Genomic DNA, 21693 nt, shown 5'->3' with positions numbered 1-21693 from the left:
TCAGCACCCACCCGCTATCAAGGCAGCTGCCTATCATGTCATGCCCTACCTGCACAGGTGTGCTGGCTACTCAAATGATCCAATTAAGGAGGCCATTTAGTCAGCAGCAGCAGAAGTCCTGTGCCTGGACGCTCCAACAGGGGCCAGACACAAGCAGAAGCAGAAGCAGCAGAAGCAGCAGCAGCACCACCTTTTGTTTATTGGCTGCAGCAGCAGCAAGGCCCACAGGGCTGGCTAGCTGGCTAGCCAGCAAGCAGGTAGCAATGAAAGTAGGAATCTTTCTTTTTAACCCTGTAAGGGGGTGGTGCACTGTACCCGAAGATACTGCCATATCGGGTCAATGCATAGGGCGACGGAAGCAAGCTTCGAAATCGGCCCCCGTTCTCAAAAATCCATTTAATATATGGTCCCCAGATAGGGGACGTATCAGATATTAAACTGATAAGAACAGATACTACACTTGATCTTAGCCAAAAGGCCGAGAAGCGATAACCGTGAAAGGGGCGGGCCCAACAAGGTCCCCTTCATGGGCACTATCACTGCTTGCTGTCAGGGAGGCTGCCAGACAATTTTCCATGCACACTCTGGGCTGGGGGGCAGTCAACCACCAGTACACACAGCAGAACCTAAACCCATACCATTATTGCTAAGCAGCAAGACAGGGGCCCATTGCACTCCCACGGGGCCTTTTTAAATGCAATCCATAACCCGGATTTGCCAGGAACCCTTCTTACTCCTCCTACTTGCATGTGACACTGGGCTTAGGATCTGCATAGGAAACACACACACAAGCACACACCTACCTTTGTTGCCTGCAGATGCCTCCTTGGCTGTCCCCAAACGGTATCAAACCAACACCCACGGGAAGCTGTAAGCATAGAGGACATGCCTGCACCCCATTGGACTTACCTGTGTGGGTTAAATCCGGGTTATTTGACAACCTATGGCGGTGATGGTTCTGCTCAGGCAGAGCAGTGCTGATGCTCCTCATAAAGCTGTCGCTGCTGTGAAGGTTCTAGGTGACATCACAAATCCCTTTGGTTACATACACAACAAAGCTGGGTTGTTGTTGTTTACACTCTGCAAGGCCTGTGGAAGTGAGTGACATCATAGCACTGTAGTTCTGAGGGTTCAAGATGGATGCAACAATCTCCTGTTGCTTCTATGAAGGCCGTAATAGACGACATCACCAAACAGCTCCATAGTCACATACACAGCAAAGGAGAGATGTTGTTTACACCTAGTGATGTCAGTGGTATTGAGTGACATCACAGCACAGTGCTAAGGCTCCTGGGCCTGGACACAGCAGCGGCTGCAATATCTCAACGGAGAATACGTTTATATCTATGTGTGTGTGTGCGCATATATATATATATATATATATATATATATATATATATATATATTTCTCCGCCGAAATCACTTTTAAACCCATTTCCACCTTTTTTTCCCTTCTCTTCCTCTTACTTTTTTTTCACGTTTTTTTACGTTTTTCTCCTTTTCGCCTCTTTTCTGGGCGTATTATTCTTCTTTTTCTTCTTTTTTTTCGTCTAATGCATACCCCATCAGTGCAGCAATGCTTATTCAATACCGCCAGCAGATGGAGACACTGGGGGATAATTTTCTAAGGATTTATACTGATTTTTCCTGTCTGAATTTGTCGCACAGAAAGTTGCAGGCCAAATATGTGAGACATTTCTGCGACTTTAGCTTCTAGAGCATTTTTACAACATTATACATAGGTGCTGAATACATAAAAAGCGACTGTTCAGCGACAGACAAGTCGCATCGGCTGAAAGTAGGCCAGAATGTCAGTCCATGTTGGAGCAGGTTTAGATACAGTCTAAAGCATAGATCTCAAAGTCTGTGCACAGAATTTAGCAAGGGCCTCGCACCTTCTGATGCATCAGGTAGGTGCACAATAGCATAGCCTAACCCTCTGTACTTTGGTCTATATTGATGCGGGACATAGACAGCCAGCTGATGACCAATCCATTAGTGCAATGGATGGCTGGAAGCATTTGTCTTTGCCTTTGCAATACCACAGAAGCAATGCATGGTCAATGTACAGCAATGACACACCTGTGTGAACAGCCAGGAGACCCCCCCCCCCCCATGTTATGTTACATAGTTACATAGTTAGTACGGTCGAAAAAAGACATATGTCCATCACGTTCAACCAGGGAATTAAGGGGTAGGGGTGTGGCGCGATATTGGGGAAGGGATGAGATTTTATATTTCTTCATAAGCATTAATCTTATTTTGTCAATTAGGAACATTCAGCACCCACCCGCTATCAAGGCAGCTGCCTATCATGTCATGCCCTACCTGCACAGGTGTGCTGGCTACTCAAATGATCCAATTAAGGAGGCCATTTAGTCAGCAGCAGCAGAAGTCCTGTGCCTGGACGCTCCAACAGGGGCCAGACACAAGCAGAAGCAGAAGCAGCAGAAGCAGCAGCAGCACCACCTTTTGTTTATTGGCTGCAGCAGCAGCAAGGCCCACAGGGCTGGCTAGCTGGCTAGCCAGCAAGCAGGTAGCAATGAAAGTAGGAATCTTTCTTTTTAACCCTGTAAGGGGGTGGTGCACTGTACCCGAAGATACTGCCATATCGGGTCAATGCATAGGGCAACGGAAGCAAGCTTCGAAATCGGCCCCCGTTCTCAAAAATCCATTTAATATATGGTCCCCAGATAGGGGACGTATCAGATATTAAACTGATAAGAACAGATACTACACTTGATCTTAGCCAAAAGGCCGAGAAGCGATAACCGTGAAAGGGGCGGGCCCAACAAGGTCCCCTTCATGGGCACTATCACTGCTTGCTGTCAGGGAGGCTGCCAGACAATTTTCCATGCACACTCTGGGCTGGGGGGCAGTCAACCACCAGTACACACAGCAGAACCTAAACCCATACCATTATTGCTAAGCAGCAAGACAGGGGCCCATTGCACTCCCACGGGGCCTTTTTAAATGCAATCCATAACCCGGATTTGCCAGGAACCCTTCTTACTCCTCCTACTTGCATGTGACACTGGGCTTAGGATCTGCATAGGAAACACACACACAAGCACACACCTACCTTTGTTGCCTGCAGATGCCTCCTTGGCTGTCCCCAAACGGTATCAAACCAACACCCACGGGAAGCTGTAAGCATAGAGGACATGCCTGCACCCCATTGGACTTACCTGTGTGGGTTAAATCCGGGTTATTTGACAACCTATGGCGGTGATGGTTCTGCTCAGGCAGAGCAGTGCTGATGCTCCTCATAAAGCTGTCGCTGCTGTGAAGGTTCTAGGTGACATCACAAATCCCTTTGGTTACATACACAACAAAGCTGGGTTGTTGTTGTTTACACTCTGCAAGGCCTGTGGAAGTGAGTGACATCATAGCACTGTAGTTCTGAGGGTTCAAGATGGATGCAACAATCTCCTGTTGCTTCTATGAAGGCCGTAATAGACGACATCACCAAACAGCTCCATAGTCACATACACAGCAAAGGAGAGATGTTGTTTACACCTAGTGATGTCAGTGGTATTGAGTGACATCACAGCACAGTGCTAAGGCTCCTGGGCCTGGACACAGCAGCGGCTGCAATATCTCAACGGAGAATACGTTTATATCTATGTGTGTGTGTGCGCATATATATATATATATATATATATATATATATATATATATATATATCTCCGCCGAAATCACTTTTAAACCCATTTCCACCTTTTTTTCCCTTCTCTTCCTCTTACTTTTTTTTCACGTTTTTTTACGTTTTTCTCCTTTTCGCCTCTTTTCTGGGCGTATTATTCTTCTTTTTCTTCTTTTTTTTCGTCTAATGCATACCCCATCAGTGCAGCAATGCTTATTCAATACCGCCAGCAGATGGAGACACTGGGGGATAATTTTCTAAGGATTTATACTGATTTTTCCTGTCTGAATTTGTCGCACAGAAAGTTGCAGGCCAAATATGTGTGACATTTCTGCGACTTTAGCTTCTAGAGCATTTTTACAACATTATACATAGGTGCTGAATACATAAAAAGCGACTGTTCAGCGACAGACAAGTCGCATCGGCTGAAAGTAGGCCAGAATGTCAGTCCATGTTGGAGCAGGTTTAGATACAGTCTAAAGCATAGATCTCAAAGTCTGTGCACAGAATTTAGCAAGGGCCTCGCACCTTCTGATGCATCAGGTAGGTGCACAATAGCATAGCCTAACCCTCTGTACTTTGGTCTATATTGATGCGGGACATAGACAGCCAGCTGATGACCAATCCATTAGTGCAATGGATGGCTGGAAGCATTTGTCTTTGCCTTTGCAATACCACAGAAGCAATGCATGGTCAATGTACAGCAATGACACACCTGTGTGAACAGCCAGGAGACCCCCCCCCCCCCCATGTTATGTTACATAGTTACATAGTTAGTACGGTCGAAAAAAGACATATGTCCATCACGTTCAACCAGGGAATTAAGGGGTAGGGGTGTGGCGCGATATTGGGGAAGGGATGAGATTTTATATTTCTTCATAAGCATTAATCTTATTTTGTCAATTAGGAACATTCAGCACCCACCCGCTATCAAGGCAGCTGCCTATCATGTCATGCCCTACCTGCACAGGTGTGCTGGCTACTCAAATGATCCAATTAAGGAGGCCATTTAGTCAGCAGCAGCAGAAGTCCTGTGCCTGGACGCTCCAACAGGGGCCAGACACAAGCAGAAGCAGAAGCAGCAGAAGCAGCAGCAGCACCACCTTTTGTTTATTGGCTGCAGCAGCAGCAAGGCCCACAGGGCTGGCTAGCTGGCTAGCCAGCAAGCAGGTAGCAATGAAAGTAGGAATCTTTCTTTTTAACCCTGTAAGGGGGTGGTGCACTGTACCCGAAGATACTGCCATATCGGGTCAATGCATAGGGCGACGGAAGCAAGCTTCGAAATCGGCCCCCGTTCTCAAAAATCCATTTAATATATGGTCCCCAGATAGGGGACGTATCAGATATTAAACTGATAAGAACAGATACTACACTTGATCTTAGCCAAAAGGCCGAGAAGCGATAACCGTGAAAGGGGCGGGCCCAACAAGGTCCCCTTCATGGGCACTATCACTGCTTGCTGTCAGGGAGGCTGCCAGACAATTTTCCATGCACACTCTGGGCTGGGGGGCAGTCAACCACCAGTACACACAGCAGAACCTAAACCCATACCATTATTGCTAAGCAGCAAGACAGGGGCCCATTGCACTCCCACGGGGCCTTTTTAAATGCAATCCATAACCCGGATTTGCCAGGAACCCTTCTTACTCCTCCTACTTGCATGTGACACTGGGCTTAGGATCTGCATAGGAAACACACACACAAGCACACACCTACCTTTGTTGCCTGCAGATGCCTCCTTGGCTGTCCCCAAACGGTATCAAACCAACACCCACGGGAAGCTGTAAGCATAGAGGACATGCCTGCACCCCATTGGACTTACCTGTGTGGGTTAAATCCGGGTTATTTGACAACCTATGGCGGTGATGGTTCTGCTCAGGCAGAGCAGTGCTGATGCTCCTCATAAAGCTGTCGCTGCTGTGAAGGTTCTAGGTGACATCACAAATCCCTTTGGTTACATACACAACAAAGCTGGGTTGTTGTTGTTTACACTCTGCAAGGCCTGTGGAAGTGAGTGACATCATAGCACTGTAGTTCTGAGGGTTCAAGATGGATGCAACAATCTCCTGTTGCTTCTATGAAGGCCGTAATAGACGACATCACCAAACAGCTCCATAGTCACATACACAGCAAAGGAGAGATGTTGTTTACACCTAGTGATGTCAGTGGTATTGAGTGACATCACAGCACAGTGCTAAGGCTCCTGGGCCTGGACACAGCAGCGGCTGCAATATCTCAACGGAGAATACGTTTATATCTATGTGTGTGTGTGCGCATATATATATATATATATATATATATATATATATATTTCTCCGCCGAAATCACTTTTAAACCCATTTCCACCTTTTTTTCCCTTCTCTTCCTCTTACTTTTTTTTCACGTTTTTTTACGTTTTTCTCCTTTTCGCCTCTTTTCTGGGCGTATTATTCTTCTTTTTCTTCTTTTTTTTCGTCTAATGCATACCCCATCAGTGCAGCAATGCTTATTCAATACCGCCAGCAGATGGAGACACTGGGGGATAATTTTCTAAGGATTTATACTGATTTTTCCTGTCTGAATTTGTCGCACAGAAAGTTGCAGGCCAAATATGTGTGACATTTCTGCGACTTTAGCTTCTAGAGCATTTTTACAACATTATACATAGGTGCTGAATACATAAAAAGCGACTGTTCAGCGACAGACAAGTCGCATCGGCTGAAAGTAGGCCAGAATGTCAGTCCATGTTGGAGCAGGTTTAGATACAGTCTAAAGCATAGATCTCAAAGTCTGTGCACAGAATTTAGCAAGGGCCTCGCACCTTCTGATGCATCAGGTAGGTGCACAATAGCATAGCCTAACCCTCTGTACTTTGGTCTATATTGATGCGGGACATAGACAGCCAGCTGATGACCAATCCATTAGTGCAATGGATGGCTGGAAGCATTTGTCTTTGCCTTTGCAATACCACAGAAGCAATGCATGGTCAATGTACAGCAATGACACACCTGTGTGAACAGCCAGGAGACCCCCCCCCCCCCATGTTATGTTACATAGTTACATAGTTAGTACGGTCGAAAAAAGACATATGTCCATCACGTTCAACCAGGGAATTAAGGGGTAGGGGTGTGGCGCGATATTGGGGAAGGGATGAGATTTTATATTTCTTCATAAGCATTAATCTTATTTTGTCAATTAGGAACATTCAGCACCCACCCGCTATCAAGGCAGCTGCCTATCATGTCATGCCCTACCTGCACAGGTGTGCTGGCTACTCAAATGATCCAATTAAGGAGGCCATTTAGTCAGCAGCAGCAGAAGTCCTGTGCCTGGACGCTCCAACAGGGGCCAGACACAAGCAGAAGCAGAAGCAGCAGAAGCAGCAGCAGCACCACCTTTTGTTTATTGGCTGCAGCAGCAGCAAGGCCCACAGGGCTGGCTAGCTGGCTAGCCAGCAAGCAGGTAGCAATGAAAGTAGGAATCTTTCTTTTTAACCCTGTAAGGGGGTGGTGCACTGTACCCGAAGATACTGCCATATCGGGTCAATGCATAGGGCGACGGAAGCAAGCTTCGAAATCGGCCCCCGTTCTCAAAAATCCATTTAATATATGGTCCCCAGATAGGGGACGTATCAGATATTAAACTGATAAGAACAGATACTACACTTGATCTTAGCCAAAAGGCCGAGAAGCGATAACCGTGAAAGGGGCGGGCCCAACAAGGTCCCCTTCATGGGCACTATCACTGCTTGCTGTCAGGGAGGCTGCCAGACAATTTTCCATGCACACTCTGGGCTGGGGGGCAGTCAACCACCAGTACACACAGCAGAACCTAAACCCATACCATTATTGCTAAGCAGCAAGACAGGGGCCCATTGCACTCCCACGGGGCCTTTTTAAATGCAATCCATAACCCGGATTTGCCAGGAACCCTTCTTACTCCTCCTACTTGCATGTGACACTGGGCTTAGGATCTGCATAGGAAACACACACACAAGCACACACCTACCTTTGTTGCCTGCAGATGCCTCCTTGGCTGTCCCCAAACGGTATCAAACCAACACCCACGGGAAGCTGTAAGCATAGAGGACATGCCTGCACCCCATTGGACTTACCTGTGTGGGTTAAATCCGGGTTATTTGACAACCTATGGCGGTGATGGTTCTGCTCAGGCAGAGCAGTGCTGATGCTCCTCATAAAGCTGTCGCTGCTGTGAAGGTTCTAGGTGACATCACAAATCCCTTTGGTTACATACACAACAAAGCTGGGTTGTTGTTGTTTACACTCTGCAAGGCCTGTGGAAGTGAGTGACATCATAGCACTGTAGTTCTGAGGGTTCAAGATGGATGCAACAATCTCCTGTTGCTTCTATGAAGGCCGTAATAGACGACATCACCAAACAGCTCCATAGTCACATACACAGCAAAGGAGAGATGTTGTTTACACCTAGTGATGTCAGTGGTATTGAGTGACATCACAGCACAGTGCTAAGGCTCCTGGGCCTGGACACAGCAGCGGCTGCAATATCTCAACGGAGAATACGTTTATATCTATGTGTGTGTGTGCGCATATATATATATATATATATATATATATATATATATATATATATATATTCTCCGCCGAAATCACTTTTAAACCCATTTCCACCTTTTTTTCCCTTCTCTTCCTCTTACTTTTTTTTCACGTTTTTTTACGTTTTTCTCCTTTTCGCCTCTTTTCTGGGCGTATTATTCTTCTTTTTCTTCTTTTTTTTCGTCTAATGCATACCCCATCAGTGCAGCAATGCTTATTCAATACCGCCAGCAGATGGAGACACTGGGGGATAATTTTCTAAGGATTTATACTGATTTTTCCTGTCTGAATTTGTCGCACAGAAAGTTGCAGGCCAAATATGTGTGACATTTCTGCGACTTTAGCTTCTAGAGCATTTTTACAACATTATACATAGGTGCTGAATACATAAAAAGCGACTGTTCAGCGACAGACAAGTCGCATCGGCTGAAAGTAGGCCAGAATGTCAGTCCATGTTGGAGCAGGTTTAGATACAGTCTAAAGCATAGATCTCAAAGTCTGTGCACAGAATTTAGCAAGGGCCTCGCACCTTCTGATGCATCAGGTAGGTGCACAATAGCATAGCCTAACCCTCTGTACTTTGGTCTATATTGATGCGGGACATAGACAGCCAGCTGATGACCAATCCATTAGTGCAATGGATGGCTGGAAGCATTTGTCTTTGCCTTTGCAATACCACAGAAGCAATGCATGGTCAATGTACAGCAATGACACACCTGTGTGAACAGCCAGGAGACCCCCCCCCCCCATGTTATGTTACATAGTTACATAGTTAGTACGGTCGAAAAAAGACATATGTCCATCACGTTCAACCAGGGAATTAAGGGGTAGGGGTGTGGCGCGATATTGGGGAAGGGATGAGATTTTATATTTCTTCATAAGCATTAATCTTATTTTGTCAATTAGGAACATTCAGCACCCACCCGCTATCAAGGCAGCTGCCTATCATGTCATGCCCTACCTGCACAGGTGTGCTGGCTACTCAAATGATCCAATTAAGGAGGCCATTTAGTCAGCAGCAGCAGAAGTCCTGTGCCTGGACGCTCCAACAGGGGCCAGACACAAGCAGAAGCAGAAGCAGCAGAAGCAGCAGCAGCACCACCTTTTGTTTATTGGCTGCAGCAGCAGCAAGGCCCACAGGGCTGGCTAGCTGGCTAGCCAGCAAGCAGGTAGCAATGAAAGTAGGAATCTTTCTTTTTAACCCTGTAAGGGGGTGGTGCACTGTACCCGAAGATACTGCCATATCGGGTCAATGCATAGGGCGACGGAAGCAAGCTTCGAAATCGGCCCCCGTTCTCAAAAATCCATTTAATATATGGTCCCCAGATAGGGGACGTATCAGATATTAAACTGATAAGAACAGATACTACACTTGATCTTAGCCAAAAGGCCGAGAAGCGATAACCGTGAAAGGGGCGGGCCCAACAAGGTCCCCTTCATGGGCACTATCACTGCTTGCTGTCAGGGAGGCTGCCAGACAATTTTCCATGCACACTCTGGGCTGGGGGGCAGTCAACCACCAGTACACACAGCAGAACCTAAACCCATACCATTATTGCTAAGCAGCAAGACAGGGGCCCATTGCACTCCCACGGGGCCTTTTTAAATGCAATCCATAACCCGGATTTGCCAGGAACCCTTCTTACTCCTCCTACTTGCATGTGACACTGGGCTTAGGATCTGCATAGGAAACACACACACAAGCACACACCTACCTTTGTTGCCTGCAGATGCCTCCTTGGCTGTCCCCAAACGGTATCAAACCAACACCCACGGGAAGCTGTAAGCATAGAGGACATGCCTGCACCCCATTGGACTTACCTGTGTGGGTTAAATCCGGGTTATTTGACAACCTATGGCGGTGATGGTTCTGCTCAGGCAGAGCAGTGCTGATGCTCCTCATAAAGCTGTCGCTGCTGTGAAGGTTCTAGGTGACATCACAAATCCCTTTGGTTACATACACAACAAAGCTGGGTTGTTGTTGTTTACACTCTGCAAGGCCTGTGGAAGTGAGTGACATCATAGCACTGTAGTTCTGAGGGTTCAAGATGGATGCAACAATCTCCTGTTGCTTCTATGAAGGCCGTAATAGACGACATCACCAAACAGCTCCATAGTCACATACACAGCAAAGGAGAGATGTTGTTTACACCTAGTGATGTCAGTGGTATTGAGTGACATCACAGCACAGTGCTAAGGCTCCTGGGCCTGGACACAGCAGCGGCTGCAATATCTCAACGGAGAATACGTTTATATCTATGTGTGTGTGTGCGCATATATATATATATATATATATATATATATATATATATATATATTTCTCCGCCGAAATCACTTTTAAACCCATTTCCACCTTTTTTTCCCTTCTCTTCCTCTTACTTTTTTTTCACGTTTTTTTACGTTTTTCTCCTTTTCGCCTCTTTTCTGGGCGTATTATTCTTCTTTTTCTTCTTTTTTTTCGTCTAATGCATACCCCATCAGTGCAGCAATGCTTATTCAATACCGCCAGCAGATGGAGACACTGGGGGATAATTTTCTAAGGATTTATACTGATTTTTCCTGTCTGAATTTGTCGCACAGAAAGTTGCAGGCCAAATATGTGTGACATTTCTGCGACTTTAGCTTCTAGAGCATTTTTACAACATTATACATAGGTGCTGAATACATAAAAAGCGACTGTTCAGCGACAGACAAGTCGCATCGGCTGAAAGTAGGCCAGAATGTCAGTCCATGTTGGAGCAGGTTTAGATACAGTCTAAAGCATAGATCTCAAAGTCTGTGCACAGAATTTAGCAAGGGCCTCGCACCTTCTGATGCATCAGGTAGGTGCACAATAGCATAGCCTAACCCTCTGTACTTTGGTCTATATTGATGCGGGACATAGACAGCCAGCTGATGACCAATCCATTAGTGCAATGGATGGCTGGAAGCATTTGTCTTTGCCTTTGCAATACCACAGAAGCAATGCATGGTCAATGTACAGCAATGACACACCTGTGTGAACAGCCAGGAGACCCCCCCCCCCCCATGTTATGTTACATAGTTACATAGTTAGTACGGTCGAAAAAAGACATATGTCCATCACGTTCAACCAGGGAATTAAGGGGTAGGGGTGTGGCGCGATATTGGGGAAGGGATGAGATTTTATATTTCTTCATAAGCATTAATCTTATTTTGTCAATTAGGAACATTCAGCACCCACCCGCTATCAAGGCAGCTGCCTATCATGTCATGCCCTACCTGCACAGGTGTGCTGGCTACTCAAATGATCCAATTAAGGAGGCCATTTAGTCAGCAGCAGCAGAAGTCCTGTGCCTGGACGCTCCAACAGGGGCCAGACACAAGCAGAAGCAGAAGCAGCAGAAGCAGCAGCAGCACCACCTTTTGTTTATTGGCTGCAGCAGCAGCAAGGCCCACAGGGCTGGCTAGCTGGCTAGCCAGCAAGCAGGTAGCAATGAAAGTAGGAATCTTTCTTTTTAACCCTGTAAGGGGGTGGTGCACTGTACCCGAAGATACTGCCATATCGGGTCAATGCATAGGGCGACGGAAGCAAGCTTCGAAATCGGCCCCCGTTCTCAAAAATCCATTTAATATATGGTCCCCAGATAGGGGACGTATCAGATATTAAACTGATAAGAACAGATACTACACTTGATCTTAGCCAAAAGGCCGAGAAGCGATAACCGTGAAAGGGGCGGGCCCAACAAGGTCCCCTTCATGGGCACTATCACTGCTTGCTGTCAGGGAGGCTGCCAGACAATTTTCCATGCACACTCTGGGCTGGGGGGCAGTCAACCACCAGTACACACAGCAGAACCTAAACCCATACCATTATTGCTAAGCAGCAAGACAGGGGCCCATTGCACTCCCACGGGGCCTTTTTAAATGCAATCCATAACCCGGATTTGCCAGGAACCCTTCTTACTCCTCCTACTTGCATGTGACACTGGGCTTAGGATCTGCATAGGAAACACACACACAAGCACACACCTACCTTTGTTGCCTGCAGATGCCTCCTTGGCTGTCCCCAAACGGTATCAAACCAACACCCACGGGAAGCTGTAAGCATAGAGGACATGCCTGCACCCCATTGGACTTACCTGTGTGGGTTAAATCCGGGTTATTTGACAACCTATGGCGGTGATGGTTCTGCTCAGGCAGAGCAGTGCTGATGCTCCTCATAAAGCTGTCGCTGCTGTGAAGGTTCTAGGTGACATCACAAATCCCTTTGGTTACATACACAACAAAGCTGGGTTGTTGTTGTTTACACTCTGCAAGGCCTGTGGAAGTGAGTGACATCATAGCACTGTAGTTCTGAGGGTTCAAGATGGATGCAACAATATCCTGTTGCTTCTATGAAGGCCGTAATAGACGACATCACCAAACAGCTCCATAGTCACATACACAGCAAAGGAGAGATGTTGTTTACACCTAGTGATGTCAGTGGTATTGAGTGACATCACAGCACAGTGCTAAGGCTCCTGGGCCTGGACACAGCAGCGGCTGCAATATCTCAACGGAGAATACGTTTATATCTATGTGTGTGTGTGCGCATATATATATATATATATATATATATATATATATATATATATATATTTCTCCGCCGAAATCACTTTTAAACCCATTTCCACCTTTTTTTCCCTTCTCTTCCTCTTACTTTTTTTTCACGTTTTTTTACGTTTTTCTCCTTTTCGCCTCTTTTCTGGGCGTATTATTCTTCTTTTTCTTCTTTTTTTTCGTCTAATGCATACCCCATCAGTGCAGCAATGCTTATTCAATACCGCCAGCAGATGGAGACACTGGGGGATAATTTTCTAAGGATTTATACTGATTTTTCCTGTCTGAATTTGTCGCACAGAAAGTTGCAGGCCAAATATGTGTGACATTTCTGCGACTTTAGCTTCTAGAGCATTTTTACAACATTATACATAGGTGCTGAATACATAAAAAGCGACTGTTCAGCGACAGACAAGTCGCATCGGCTGAAAGTAGGCCAGAATGTCAGTCCATGTTGGAGCAGGTTTAGATACAGTCTAAAGCATAGATCTCAAAGTCTGTGCACAGAATTTAGCAAGGGCCTCGCACCTTCTGATGCATCAGGTAGGTGCACAATAGCATAGCCTAACCCTCTGTACTTTGGTCTATATTGATGCGGGACATAGACAGCCAGCTGATGACCAATCCATTAGTGCAATGGATGGCTGGAAGCATTTGTCTTTGCCTTTGCAATACCACAGAAGCAATGCATGGTCAATGTACAGCAATGACACACCTGTGTGAACAGCCAGGAGACCCCCCCCCCCCCATGTTATGTTACATAGTTACATAGTTAGTACGGTCGAAAAAAGACATATGTCCATCACGTTCAACCAGGGAATTAAGGGGTAGGGGTGTGGCGCGATATTGGGGAAGGGATGAGATTTTATATTTCTTCATAAGCATTAATCTTATTTTGTCAATTAGGAACATTCAGCACCCACCCGCTATCAAGGCAGCTGCCTATCATGTCATGCCCTACCTGCACAGGTGTGCTGGCTACTCAAATGATCCAATTAAGGAGGCCATTTAGTCAGCAGCAGCAGAAGTCCTGTGCCTGGACGCTCCAACAGGGGCCAGACACAAGCAGAAGCAGAAGCAGCAGAAGCAGCAGCAGCACCACCTTTTGTTTATTGGCTGCAGCAGCAGCAAGGCCCACAGGGCTGGCTAGCTGGCTAGCCAGCAAGCAGGTAGCAATGAAAGTAGGAATCTTTCTTTTTAACCCTGTAAGGGGGTGGTGCACTGTACCCGAAGATACTGCCATATCGGGTCAATGCATAGGGCGACGGAAGCAAGCTTCGAAATCGGCCCCCGTTCTCAAAAATCCATTTAATATATGGTCCCCAGATAGGGGACGTATCAGATATTAAACTGATAAGAACAGATACTACACTTGATCTTAGCCAAAAGGCCGAGAAGCGATAACCGTGAAAGGGGCGGGCCCAACAAGGTCCCCTTCATGGGCACTATCACTGCTTGCTGTCAGGGAGGCTGCCAGACAATTTTCCATGCACACTCTGGGCTGGGGGGCAGTCAACCACCAGTACACACAGCAGAACCTAAACCCATACCATTATTGCTAAGCAGCAAGACAGGGGCCCATTGCACTCCCACGGGGCCTTTTTAAATGCAATCCATAACCCGGATTTGCCAGGAACCCTTCTTACTCCTCCTACTTGCATGTGACACTGGGCTTAGGATCTGCATAGGAAACACACACACAAGCACACACCTACCTTTGTTGCCTGCAGATGCCTCCTTGGCTGTCCCCAAACGGTATCAAACCAACACCCACGGGAAGCTGTAAGCATAGAGGACATGCCTGCACCCCATTGGACTTACCTGTGTGGGTTAAATCCGGGTTATTTGACAACCTATGGCGGTGATGGTTCTGCTCAGGCAGAGCAGTGCTGATGCTCCTCATAAAGCTGTCGCTGCTGTGAAGGTTCTAGGTGACATCACAAATCCCTTTGGTTACATACACAACAAAGCTGGGTTGTTGTTGTTTACACTCTGCAAGGCCTGTGGAAGTGAGTGACATCATAGCACTGTAGTTCTGAGGGTTCAAGATGGATGCAACAATCTCCTGTTGCTTCTATGAAGGCCGTAATAGACGACATCACCAAACAGCTCCATAGTCACATACACAGCAAAGGAGAGATGTTGTTTACACCTAGTGATGTCAGTGGTATTGAGTGACATCACAGCACAGTGCTAAGGCTCCTGGGCCTGGACACAGCAGCGGCTGCAATATCTCAACGGAGAATACGTTTATATCTATGTGTGTGTGTGCGCATATATATATATATATATATATATATATATATATATATATATTTCTCCGCCGAAATCACTTTTAAACCCATTTCCACCTTTTTTTCCCTTCTCTTCCTCTTACTTTTTTTTCACGTTTTTTTACGTTTTTCTCCTTTTCGCCTCTTTTCTGGGCGTATTATTCTTCTTTTTCTTCTTTTTTTTCGTCTAATGCATACCCCATCAGTGCAGCAATGCTTATTCAATACCGCCAGCAGATGGAGACACTGGGGGATAATTTTCTAAGGATTTATACTGATTTTTCCTGTCTGAATTTGTCGCACAGAAAGTTGCAGGCCAAATATGTGTGACATTTCTGCGACTTTAGCTTCTAGAGCATTTTTACAACATTATACATAGGTGCTGAATACATAAAAAGCGACTGTTCAGCGACAGACAAGTCGCATCGGCTGAAAGTAGGCCAGAATGTCAGTCCATGTTGGAGCAGGTTTAGATACAGTCTAAAGCATAGATCTCAAAGTCTGTGCACAGAATTTAGCAAGGGCCTCGCACCTTCTGATGCATCAGGTAGGTGCACAATAGCATAGCCTAACCCTCTGTACTTTGGTCTATATTGATGCGGGACATAGACAGCCAGCTGATGACCAATCCATTAGTGCAATGGATGGCTGGAAGCATTTGTCTTTGCCTTTGCAATACCACAGAAGCAATGCATGGTCAATGTACAGCAATGACACACCTGTGTGAACAGCCAGGAGACCCCCCCCCCCCCATGTTATGTTACATAGTTACATAGTTAGTACGGTCGAAAAAAGACATATGTCCATCACGTTCAACCAGGGAATTAAGGGGTAGGGGTGTGGCGCGATATTGGGGAAGGGATGAGATTTTATATTTCTTCATAAGCATTAATCTTATTTTGTCAATTAGGAACATTCAGCACCCACCCGCTATCAAGGCAGCTGCCTATCATGTCATGCCCTACCTGCACAGGTGTGCTGGCTACTCAAATGATCCAATTAAGGAGGCCATTTAGTCAGCAGCAGCAGAAGTCCTGTGCCTGGACGCTCCAACAGGGGCCAGACACAAGCAGAAGCAGAAGCAGCAGAAGCAGCAGCAGCACCACCTTTTGTTTTTTGGCTGCAGCAGCAGCAAGGCCCACAGGGCTGGCTAGCTGGCTAGCCAGCAAGCAGGTAGCAATGAAAGTAGGAATCTTTCTTTTTAACCCTGTAAGGGGGTGGTGCACTGTACCCGAAGATACTGCCATATCGGGTCAATGCATAGGGCGACGGAAGCAAGCTTCGAAATCGGCCCCCGTTCTCAAAAATCCATTTAATATATGGTCCCCAGATAGGGGACGTATCAGATATTAAACTGATAAGAACAGATACTACACTTGATCTTAGCCAAAAGGCCGAGAAGCGATAACCGTGAAAGGGGCGGGCCCAACAAGGTCCCCTTCATGGGCACTATCACTGCTTGCTGTCAGGGAGGCTGCCAGACAATTTTCCATGCACACTCTGGGCTGGGGGGCAGTCAACCACCAGTACACACAGCAGAACCTAAACCCATACCATTATTGCTAAGCAGCAAGACAGGGGCCCATTGCACTCCCACGGGGCCTTTTTAAATGCAATCCATAACCCGGATTTGCCAGGAACCCTTCTTACTCCTCCTACTTGCATGTGACACTGGGCTTAGGATCTGCATAGGAAACACACACACAAGCACACACCTACCTTTGTTGCCTGCAGATGCCTCCTTGGCTGTCCCCAAACGGTATCAAACCAACACCCACGGGAAGCTGTAAGCATAGAGGACATGCCTGCACCCCATTGGACTTACCTGTGTGGGTTAAATCCGGGTTATTTGACAACCTATGGCGGTGATGGTTCTGCTCAGGCAGAGCAGTGCTGATGCTCCTCATAAAGCTGTCGCTGCTGTGAAGGTTCTAGGTGACATCACAAATCCCTTTGGTTACATACACAACAAAGCTGGGTTGTTGTTGTTTACACTCTGCAAGGCCTGTGGAAGTGAGTGACATCATAGCACTGTAGTTCTGAGGGTTCAAGATGGATGCAACAATCTCCTGTTGCTTCTATGAAGGCCGTAATAGACGACATCACCAAACAGCTCCATAGTCACATACACAGCAAAGGAGAGATGTTGTTTACACCTAGTGATGTCAGTGGTATTGAGTGACATCACAGCACAGTGCTAAGGCTCCTGGGCCTGGACACAGCAGCGGCTGCAATATCTCAACGGAGAATACGTTTATATCTATGTGTGTGTGTGCGCATATATATATATATATATATATATATATATATATATATATATATATTTCTCCGCCGAAATCACTTTTAAACCCATTTCCACCTTTTTTTCCCTTCTCTTCCTCTTACTTTTTTTTCACGTTTTTTTACGTTTTTCTCCTTTTCGCCTCTTTTCTGGGCGTATTATTCTTCTTTTTCTTCTTTTTTTTCGTCTAATGCATACCCCATCAGTGCAGCAATGCTTATTCAATACCGCCAGCAGATGGAGACACTGGGGGATAATTTTCTAAGGATTTATACTGATTTTTCCTGTCTGAATTTGTCGCACAGAAAGTTGCAGGCCAAATATGTGTGACATTTCTGCGACTTTAGCTTCTAGAGCATTTTTACAACATTATACATAGGTGCTGAATACATAAAAAGCGACTGTTCAGCGACAGACAAGTCGCATCGGCTGAAAGTAGGCCAGAATGTCAGTCCATGTTGGAGCAGGTTTAGATACAGTCTAAAGCATAGATCTCAAAGTCTGTGCACAGAATTTAGCAAGGGCCTCGCACCTTCTGATGCATCAGGTAGGTGCACAATAGCATAGCCTAACCCTCTGTACTTTGGTCTATATTGATGCGGGACATAGACAGCCAGCTGATGACCAATCCATTAGTGCAATGGATGGCTGGAAGCATTTGTCTTTGCCTTTGCAATACCACAGAAGCAATGCATGGTCAATGTACAGCAATGACACACCTGTGTGAACAGCCAGGAGACCCCCCCCCCCCCATGTTATGTTACATAGTTACATAGTTAGTACGGTCGAAAAAAGACATATGTCCATCACGTTCAACCAGGGAATTAAGGGGTAGGGGTGTGGCGCGATATTGGGGAAGGGATGAGATTTTATATTTCTTCATAAGCATTAATCTTATTTTGTCAATTAGGAACATTCAGCACCCACCCGCTATCAAGGCAGCTGCCTATCATGTCATGCCCTACCTGCACAGGTGTGCTGGCTACTCAAATGATCCAATTAAGGAGGCCATTTAGTCAGCAGCAGCAGAAGTCCTGTGCCTGGACGCTCCAACAGGGGCCAGACACAAGCAGAAGCAGAAGCAGCAGAAGCAGCAGCAGCACCACCTTTTGTTTATTGGCTGCAGCAGCAGCAAGGCCCACAGGGCTGGCTAGCTGGCTAGCCAGCAAGCAGGTAGCAATGAAAGTAGGAATCTTTCTTTTTAACCCTGTAAGGGGGTGGTGCACTGTACCCGAAGATACTGCCATATCGGGTCAATGCATAGGGCGACGGAAGCAAGCTTCGAAATCGGCCCCCGTTCTCAAAAATCCATTTAATATATGGTCCCCAGATAGGGGACGTATCAGATATTAAACTGATAAGAACAGATACTACACTTGATCTTAGCCAAAAGGCCGAGAAGCGATAACCGTGAAAGGGGCGGGCCCAACAAGGTCCCCTTCATGGGCACTATCACTGCTTGCTGTCAGGGAGGCTGCCAGACAATTTTCCATGCACACTCTGGTGGGCTGGGGGGCAGTCAACCACCAGTACACACAGCAGAACCTAAACCCATACCATTATTGCTAAGCAGCAAGACAGGGGCCCATTGCACTCCCACGGGGCCTTTTTAAATGCAATCCATAACCCGGATTTGCCAGGAACCCTTCTTACTCCTCCTACTTGCATGTGACACTGGGCTTAGGATCTGCATAGGAAACACACACACAAGCACACACCTACCTTTGTTGCCTGCAGATGCCTCCTTGGCTGTCCCCAAACGGTATCAAACCAACACCCACGGGAAGCTGTAAGCATAGAGGACATGCCTGCACCCCATTGGACTTACCTGTGTGGGTTAAATCCGGGTTATTTGACAACCTATGGCGGTGATGGTTCTGCTCAGGCAGAGCAGTGCTGATGCTCCTCATAAAGCTGTCGCTGCTGTGAAGGTTCTAGGTGACATCACAAATCCCTTTGGTTACATACACAACAAAGCTGGGTTGTTGTTGTTTACACTCTGCAAGGCCTGTGGAAGTGAGTGACATCATAGCACTGTAGTTCTGAGGGTTCAAGATGGATGCAACAATCTCCTGTTGCTTCTATGAAGGCCGTAATAGACGACATCACCAAACAGCTCCATAGTCACATACACAGCAAAGGAGAGATGTTGTTTACACCTAGTGATGTCAGTGGTATTGAGTGACATCACAGCACAGTGCTAAGGCTCCTGGGCCTGGACACAGCAGCGGCTGCAATATCTCAACGGAGAATACGTTTATATCTATGTGTGTGTGTGCGCATATATATATATATATATATATATATATATATATATATATATATATTTCTCCGCCGAAATCACTTTTAAACCCATTTCCACCTTTTTTTCCCTTCTCTTCCTCTTACTTTTTTTTCACGTTTTTTTACGTTTTTCTCCTTTTCGCCTCTTTTCTGGGCGTATTATTCTTCTTTTTCTTCTTTTTTTTCGTCTAATGCATACCCCATCAGTGCAGCAATGCTTATTCAATACCGCCAGCAGATGGAGACACTGGGGGATAATTTTCTAAGGATTTATACTGATTTTTCCTGTCTGAATTTGTCGCACAGAAAGTTGCAGGCCAAATATGTGTGACATTTCTGCGACTTTAGCTTCTAGAGCATTTTTACAACATTATACATAGGTGCTGAATACATAAAAAGCGACTGTTCAGCGACAGACAAGTCGCATCGGCTGAAAGTAGGCCAGAATGTCAGTCCATGTTGGAGCAGGTTTAGATACAGTCTAAAGCATAGATCTCAAAGTCTGTGCACAGAATTTAGCAAGGGCCTCGCACCTTCTGATGCATCAGGTAGGTGCACAATAGCATAGCCTAACCCTCTGTACTTTGGTCTATATTGATGCGGGACATAGACAGCCAGCTGATGACCAATCCATTAGTGCAATGGATGGCTGGAAGCATTTGTCTTTGCCTTTGCAATACCACAGAAGCAATGCATGGTCAATGTACAGCAATGACACACCTGTGTGAACAGCCAGGAGACCCCCCCCCCCCCATGTTATGTTACATAGTTACATAGTTAGTACGGTCGAAAAAAGACATATGTCCATCACGTTCAACCAGGGAATTAAGGGGTAGGGGTGTGGCGCGATATTGGGGAAGGGATGAGATTTTATATTTCTTCATAAGCATTAATCTTATTTTGTCAATTAGGAACATTCAGCACCCACCCGCTATCAAGGCAGCTGCCTATCATGTCATGCCCTACCTGCACAGGTGTGCTGGCTACTCAAATGATCCAATTAAGGAGGCCATTTAGTCAGCAGCAGCAGAAGTCCTGTGCCTGGACGCTCCAACAGGGGCCAGACACAAGCAGAAGCAGAAGCAGCAGAAGCAGCAGCAGCACCACCTTTTGTTTATTGGCTGCAGCAGCAGCAAGGCCCACAGGGCTGGCTAGCTGGCTAGCCAGCAAGCAGGTAGCAATGAAAGTAGGAATCTTTCTTTTTAACCCTGTAAGGGGGTGGTGCACTGTACCCGAAGATACTGCCATATCGGGTCAATGCATAGGGCGACGGAAGCAAGCTTCGAAATCGGCCCCCGTTCTCAAAAATCCATTTAATATATGGTCCCCAGATAGACGTATCAGATATTAAACTGATAAGAACAGATTTTTTTTTTTTTTTTTTTTTTTATTGAAAAGGAAATATACAATACATAACCAAGTAAATCATTCAAAAAATTACATATTCATCTGAAAACACATGAATAACACATATTTGACATATACAATATATACAGGAAGCATGTCTTTACATGTACATATAACAAAAAGCTTTCCCTTCATGACTTTCCCTCAGAAAAAATAAATTGCAGCGGATTCTGTCCCTCCAACTGTCCCTTCATATCAGGATATAATCTGTAAGAAAAGAAAAAGAAAGACAAATAAGAATACACTCATAACCAGTGCTTCCATTTTTTGTGTTTCCAGATCCCCTCTGCATCATCAGAACCATAGTTTTTCCTATCACATAATACGTAAAGGTAAATTTTACCACGGATCATGCCCAGACACTCCTTCACACTTACTTCAGTTTGATTGAAAATCCTAATATTCCTTACATCCCACAGAACCTCTTTTACACAATTTACTATGAACCATAACACTCTTGCCTTCTCTCTCTCCACTGCACACAAACCAAACATCATCATATTAAAGGATAAGATTTCAATTCCAGTAACATTTTTAATTAGACCAGACATTCTTCTCCACACAGACTTCGCATAACCACACTCCCAAAACACATGTACATAATTCTCACATCCACCGCAACCATCCCTGGGACACACTTCACTGTCTACCAATCTCCTTCTCCTCTGAAATTCCCTTGTTGGCAGACAC

General features: G+C 45.9%; 10 non-coding genes across 10 annotated transcripts; all 10 read right to left on the bottom strand.

Moving 5' to 3' along the window:
* Positions 1–299: 299 nt before the first annotated feature.
* Positions 300–490, bottom strand: LOC130306120 (U2 spliceosomal RNA). The gene has a single exon (XR_008855514.1). It is a non-coding gene; the product is annotated as a U2 spliceosomal RNA (small nuclear RNA).
* A 2088-nt stretch (positions 491–2578) lies between these two features.
* On the bottom strand, positions 2579–2769 carry LOC130306145 (U2 spliceosomal RNA). Its single transcript, XR_008855539.1, has one exon. It is a non-coding gene; the product is annotated as a U2 spliceosomal RNA (small nuclear RNA).
* Positions 2770–4858: 2089 nt separating this feature from the next.
* On the bottom strand, positions 4859–5049 carry LOC130306119 (U2 spliceosomal RNA). Its single transcript, XR_008855513.1, has one exon. It is a non-coding gene; the product is annotated as a U2 spliceosomal RNA (small nuclear RNA).
* Positions 5050–7129: 2080 nt separating this feature from the next.
* Positions 7130–7320, bottom strand: LOC130306118 (U2 spliceosomal RNA). The gene has a single exon (XR_008855512.1). It is a non-coding gene; the product is annotated as a U2 spliceosomal RNA (small nuclear RNA).
* Positions 7321–9410: 2090 nt separating this feature from the next.
* Positions 9411–9601, bottom strand: LOC130306117 (U2 spliceosomal RNA). Its single transcript, XR_008855511.1, has one exon. It is a non-coding gene; the product is annotated as a U2 spliceosomal RNA (small nuclear RNA).
* Positions 9602–11689: 2088 nt separating this feature from the next.
* Positions 11690–11880, bottom strand: LOC130306116 (U2 spliceosomal RNA). The gene has a single exon (XR_008855510.1). It is a non-coding gene; the product is annotated as a U2 spliceosomal RNA (small nuclear RNA).
* Positions 11881–13970: 2090 nt separating this feature from the next.
* On the bottom strand, positions 13971–14161 carry LOC130306115 (U2 spliceosomal RNA). Its single transcript, XR_008855509.1, has one exon. It is a non-coding gene; the product is annotated as a U2 spliceosomal RNA (small nuclear RNA).
* A 2086-nt stretch (positions 14162–16247) lies between these two features.
* Positions 16248–16438, bottom strand: LOC130306152 (U2 spliceosomal RNA). Its single transcript, XR_008855542.1, has one exon. It is a non-coding gene; the product is annotated as a U2 spliceosomal RNA (small nuclear RNA).
* A 2090-nt stretch (positions 16439–18528) lies between these two features.
* Positions 18529–18719, bottom strand: LOC130306147 (U2 spliceosomal RNA). Its single transcript, XR_008855540.1, has one exon. It is a non-coding gene; the product is annotated as a U2 spliceosomal RNA (small nuclear RNA).
* Positions 18720–20812: 2093 nt separating this feature from the next.
* Positions 20813–20998, bottom strand: LOC130306149 (U2 spliceosomal RNA). The gene has a single exon (XR_008855541.1). It is a non-coding gene; the product is annotated as a U2 spliceosomal RNA (small nuclear RNA).
* Positions 20999–21693: the final 695 nt, after the last annotated feature.

This window comes from Hyla sarda, unplaced genomic scaffold (genome assembly GCF_029499605.1).
Source record: "Hyla sarda isolate aHylSar1 unplaced genomic scaffold, aHylSar1.hap1 scaffold_1356, whole genome shotgun sequence".
NCBI lineage: Eukaryota > Metazoa > Chordata > Amphibia > Anura > Hylidae > Hyla > Hyla sarda.
Note: the sequence above shows the minus strand (reverse complement) of the source record. Positions and strands in the feature narration are given on the sequence as shown.